We start from the raw sequence: 6,045 nt of genomic DNA on the forward strand, positions 1-6,045 counted from the left end.
TAAATCTTTGTTCGAAGGTTTCTGACCAGATTAGGTTTTATGGATTCGTTATAAAACCCGATTATGACAGCAGTTTAAGGTGCAACTCAAACAGATCTGAGAAATGTTAGTGGTTTTCGCTCAGATCCATGATTTGATCTATGGTGGGGGTGGTTACGGAGGTGATGATTGGGGTTTGAGCTCCGATTCAATGGTGGTGGTTGTGTGGGGGTATAAAAGATGAAGGCCGAAGGTGGTGGTGACGGTGGCGGTGGTCGGGTGGTGGAGAGAGATGGAAGGATGAGAGAGTGACGACAGAAATGGTTGTGGTGGTTGCTTTATGGTAGGGCGGTGAGGGTTGTGACGGTTGGTGGGTGGTGGTTGTTGGTGATGGGGAGAGAAGAGAGAGTGTAAAGAGAAGAGAGAGGGTAGAGAGACAAAAATAACCAGTTTATGAGTTCTGAATTTTGATGATGAAGATGATGATGATGTTATATATTATTATTATATATAATATAATCTTTATTTGTAGTTTTACTAAAATACCCTTAGTTTTGTACCTGAAATTACCAAAATACCCTTTCAGATAACAGACCATTTGGATGGAGTTAGAGGCGGGAAGTAAAATCATGAAAGGCTTCAGAGATCAGGGAGTAAAATGGCTATTTTTAAAGGTTTGGTGCAAAACCGTTAAAGTGACCAAACCACAGGGAGCAAAACGGAAGTTTACTCATGATATTTATAGCTAGGTTATCACTCAAGAATTTAGCGAGCAAGAAAATTTAATTTTAATTAATAGATTTATGTTGCTAAATAAAATAAAAACACGTGTTTTCAAATATTATAAGTGTTTAAATACATAAATTAATAGATTATTATCATCATCTTTGCATCAACTATAGCCCATGCGCTAAACAACATCCGCTTCTATGACTCGTGGGTCATTTATACGTTGGTTTTACATGCCTTAGTGGTCATAGTTTACCGACAACACCTTGGTTTCTACAACTCCATGGGTTGTTTATACCTTGGATTTACTTGCCTTCGTGCAAACTATTTTCTTTACACACAACCCACCTCGGCTTAATTACACCAGAGGTATATGTGTTCTCAACGTTTTCTTTTCATAAACCTCTTTCATTGTTGACTTAACAATTATTAGGTTTAACCATCCTTATTTTCCAATATCTTAAATGTTTTCTTTCAAAACCTTACACGATCCCATTTATCGACGTGATCGCTACTTTTCTCAATAAATTCATATTGAGAATATCTACTTGGATGATCACTCTCATCCAAGTTTCTATATAACCTGAATTCTTTTATTGTTTTGTTATTCACGATTGTGAATAATGCATATTTCTACCCAGTTTCTTTTGGGAACATCATCCTGGATAGGTATCCTATCCAGGTTTCCCAAGTTTTATAATCTGTATGCAACCGTCATTCACTACGTATTTGTTGCATAATACCATTTTGAAACACCCCGAAAACGGGTTTGGTAATCAAACCTCGTTAATAGTAAAAAATGGGTAAAATACCGTTAGTGGTAAAATTAACCCGGTGAATATTAGGATTTAAAAAATAATTCTAGTACTTATTAAAAGGATGGGAAATACTTTGAGAAAGCAAAGTATATAAAAAGGCCCGAGATTTAACGGGACTTAAAATAAAACGGGGTTTTGAACAAGATGAATAACTAGGAAAATTATAACCTAGTTAACTACAAGTCTAGAAATAACTTGAAATAGGGTTAAAACAATCAAAACTATATGTTAAACAAAAGATGAGGGGCCTATGTTGCTAAACCTGAAACTTAATTTCATAAAAACAAAAAAATTAAAACACACCAAACACACTTTGAGTGTGTCTGGTCGTACAAGAAGCAGGAGGGCGACAAGGGTTCTTCACCAAACCCTAACTCTCACAAAAATTGATCAATTGAAGGTTCAATTCAGCCCAAAATCGAAATCTGAACATAGAATTTTGATCCTCATCACAAGAGGATTACAAGGTATGTAAAATTTGGTGTTAATTCTCTGTTTGAATTTCTCATGAAATTGGGAAGTCTGAAAATTTATGTTGCATGTTAGCTATTTGGGTAGAATAGGGTTGATATGGTGTCTAGGAGTAAAACCTAGACAAAAACATGTGAAATCATGGCTAAATTCTGAAAAATTTCATGAACACATTGAAGGTGATTCATGGGTTTTATGAGAAAATGATAAACACTAGGATGTAGGATGCTAATCTAGTGTAAATTGGTGCTTAGAAACTGATTTCTGAAAATATGATGTGTAGTTCATGAACACTAAACATAGAGGTTTGAATTGTGGTGTAAATCTTGGTAAAGATAACTAGTTATGAATTAGTTAGTAAATAAGTAATATTATGCACATTAGGTGTTTGTTAAAATGCCCGAATGAATGTTGACATAATGAAATTATTAAAGAAACGCGTAATTGGCTAACTCGACTAACTACGTGTAGTACGAAATAATATGGGTTCTAAACGTGATGTTGATTGAACTTATTGTGCGTGTAATATGATTGAAGTTAGTTGACTATCGAAAGTCAAATAACCAATATTGAAGTCGGATAGTAGTTCCGACATAGAGTTTGTAAGGTGGAATAGTCGTATGTGATAATGACTAAACTAACCGTCTTACGAATTATGATGATAGTTTGACGCTTGACAAGCTAGGTGGAGGCTTGGAAAGGAAGCGGGTCAAACGAAGCAAATAAGAAGTAAAAGCATGTTTCGGATGCAAGGTAAGTAAAACTTACACCTACTTGTAGTATACGTGTTTATTTTATAGGCGATAAATACAACAAAGGATTTGGTTCGAATTATGGGTTCCAACACGAAACGAATTGGGTTGGAACGAATAGAAACGTTTTAAACCATGATTATTGGTGAAAGAGGCAAAATGGTAAACTAGTCATGAATTGGTTAATAGTTTAAGAGTTTTCTTAAAGTTACCTTATAGTGTAACTAGTAATGGAAAATGGGTAAAAATGGAAATTTAGTCAACTATTGACTAAAGTAAAAATAAGTTTCAAAGGACACCCATAGCATAAGCCGAATGGGTTAAAAATATAGGAAATTTACTTTAGAAAGAAAGGGATCTAGTGAGAAAACCCGAAATGGTTCGGATGTGTGATTGGTAATTAAAAACCATGTTTTTAATTACATATGAAAATGTTGGGTGATATAGACCGAACGGGTCAAATGGTGGGAATAACGTCATTTGACAAAATCAACTAATGTGGTGGTCAAGTCATGTGTTACAGGAGCGAATAGTAATTGGGATAATTGCGTCGCCATAGAATATCGGTAATAAAAGCAAGGTGTTGAAACGGGTCACTCGGTTGACTCGAGCCAGGTACGTATAAATACGATTGTGGTTAAACATACATTTTTGGGGTCAATTAAGTAGCAAATGCCCTTCGTCGTAAATGAGGGGCTAAAGTTGACTAAAATGCCCTTGTTGGGTAAACCGGGCAAACGACCTTTAAAGGTTGTTGGAAATAAGTGATTTGGTAGATTAAATCCTTAAGATAGGTATAAAAGGGATGTATGGGACCTTAGTGCATAAATACCCTTAACGGGTCAAAATAAGCATACAAACGAAAACGGGTTTAATTTGTGTAATAAACCGGGGATTATAATCTAGTATGGTAGATAACATTAAGTTGAAGAAGTATATGAGACATAAAGGTCAAATACACAAGTTTGATGATGAAATCACGAACGGGTCAAAAGTTGACAAAAAGGGTAATAAGCCAAAGACTTAAAAGTCTGAAATTTTGTTAAACCGGATGTTAGATTTTAACTCCATATGATGGAGAATCAAATTGCAAACACGTAGGAAGAAACGGTAGGTTAAACGGACGAGCAGATTGAAAGATACGAAAGTTTTCGTGTCAAAAAAAAAACGGCAAAATAGAAAGATGGAATGCAGGGGCCACCGTAACTTACGGTGCCACCGTAAGTTACGGTGGACATAATTTGGTTACGGTAAATGCCTACTGTTGTACGGTTGAATAATTGAAACACAGAGGCCACCGTAACTTACGGTGCCACCGTAAGTTACGGTGGAGGTCAAAAATGAGTTTTTGTTTTGGGTTTAAGATATCCATGTTGGATTTTCCTAATTTCCCCGTTGTATTGGTTAATTAATTATCAAAACTGACCTTTAAGTTGGTTTTGATCACAGGTGAATGTCGAGAGTCCCGGATGAAGATCGAGCATCGAGCAAGAACCGAACATACATTAAACAAAGCTTCCGCAACGTTGTTTTGTCGTTATTCTAAGCGGTGAATTAAATCACATTATGTTTATCACTTAAATTGTAAAAGTTTTTAACAAACCCGTATTTCCGATGTATATGTAATCTTAAATTACATGATTATTTTCGCAAAATATACGTTAAACCTTGATTTATAAGAACGGGTGTTACAAGTTGGTATCAGAGCCTTGGTTTAAGAGATTCGAGTATGGTGGGGAGGAACCATGCTTGGACTTAAACCTTATGCTCTTGACAAAGAATAGTGTTCGGTTCGAGGCTTGATCGCAAATCCGGTAAGTACATGAACGTTAATAGCTTAGATGCTAAATTGTTGTAAACAACACATAGGGCTATCGTGTGATACACGTTACCCCAATTGAAATGATTGATATAGTTGACGAAAATACGCGCGTTGACGCGTATAGTAGAAAAAGCCTTGTATTATAATACGAGCGATTATTGAAGTTAATGTTACTAACTTTGTGAATGTTTTAATTGAAGGACACTCGCGTTTGAAGACGACGAGAGTCGAACGAATTGTGGATATGATGATGGAACGGTCCGAGATATGACAAGAAGAGCATGCTCATCAAGGACCTAAATCGCGTAATGGTCGCGAACAAGACTAATGGCAAGAAAAGCCCGTTAGGGCAAGCATTTACCAGGTGCACGTTTAAATTATTGCATGAATATAAACATGCAACCAATAAGTAGAAACTGATAGTTTCAGATGTAGATTGAAAACTTGGACAAACCTGAATAGAATACCTATCCAGGATATTGTTTCCAAGATTAATAAACAGAGGTATTACTTACATAGGGCGTGATGTGAAAACTATAAAAAGGTCATGCGTGTCATGTGTTAATCGCTTACTCTGGCCAAGTAAGTAGTGGCATATGATACCATGAACTTCTTATAGCGGACACATTCACACCCGGTGTAGTAAGGACGGGGTGTGTGGGACAAATTAAAAAGTACCCAAATGAATCAGATAAGCAAAATATTTAATTAGCATGTAAACGCATAGCTGAGTGACAGAAGCGTATTATATTAGAAAAATGAGCCCGAGATAAGGGGGCAAAGAAACATGTAAAATGATTAAGATATGCATTGGGAAGGAGTGTACTTACACTCGAACCCGGAAAATGCAAACATGTAGAATGATCAAGATATGCATTGGGAAGGAGTGTACTTACACTCGAACCCGGAAAATGCGAATACGTCTCTAAATGGGTCGTTTTTGTAAAACGCCAAATTCGAGAACAAAGTAGGAATATAAAGGCGAAAGGAAGTCATAATGCATACCGTAAAGGTTGCAATAATAACGACTTCGGTAAAACACCCGGTTGGTGGGTAAGGATTTAAACACATGCGTGAACCGAGAAACGGGAACTCGGATGGAAAGTTAAAAGACTCGGGTTTTGAGTCTTAACTAAAAGACGACAAAATAATGTAAATAGAAATTTTGAATAAATTATGTTCAGCCATTTCAAAGCTGAACAGGTCAAACAAAGACTGAAGTTTGGCATTCGTAAGCGATGAATGTTCACACGAACAAGTCAAACAAATTTAATAAAGGATGACACTTGCTAAATTAAGTAAGTGCGAATCAAATAAATAAAAGTGCGAAATATTAATAAACCTATGTAAAGGAGTTAAAGGCGTTAAAAACACTGAAATAAAAGAACCCGGGTAATGGGACGTAAGGAAGTACAGGTAAGAACCGGGTAACGGTAAGTGTATTGAAAACCGACGTGTAATTGACGTTAGAAGT

At 36.2% G+C, this 6,045-nt stretch overlaps 1 long non-coding RNA gene across 1 annotated transcript; it reads left to right on the forward strand.

The window, feature by feature from the left end:
- Positions 1-2,708: 2,708 nt before the first annotated feature.
- Positions 2,709-4,283, forward strand: LOC110874433. Its single transcript, XR_002555945.2, has 3 exons — positions 2,709-2,750; positions 3,273-3,364; positions 4,199-4,283. It is a non-coding gene; the product is annotated as an uncharacterized LOC110874433 (long non-coding RNA).
- The last annotated feature ends 1,762 nt before the right edge of the window (positions 4,284-6,045 follow it).

The sequence above is a fragment of the Helianthus annuus genome, chromosome 9 (assembly GCF_002127325.2).
Source record: "Helianthus annuus cultivar XRQ/B chromosome 9, HanXRQr2.0-SUNRISE, whole genome shotgun sequence".
In the NCBI taxonomy this organism is placed as follows: domain Eukaryota; kingdom Viridiplantae; phylum Streptophyta; class Magnoliopsida; order Asterales; family Asteraceae; genus Helianthus; species Helianthus annuus.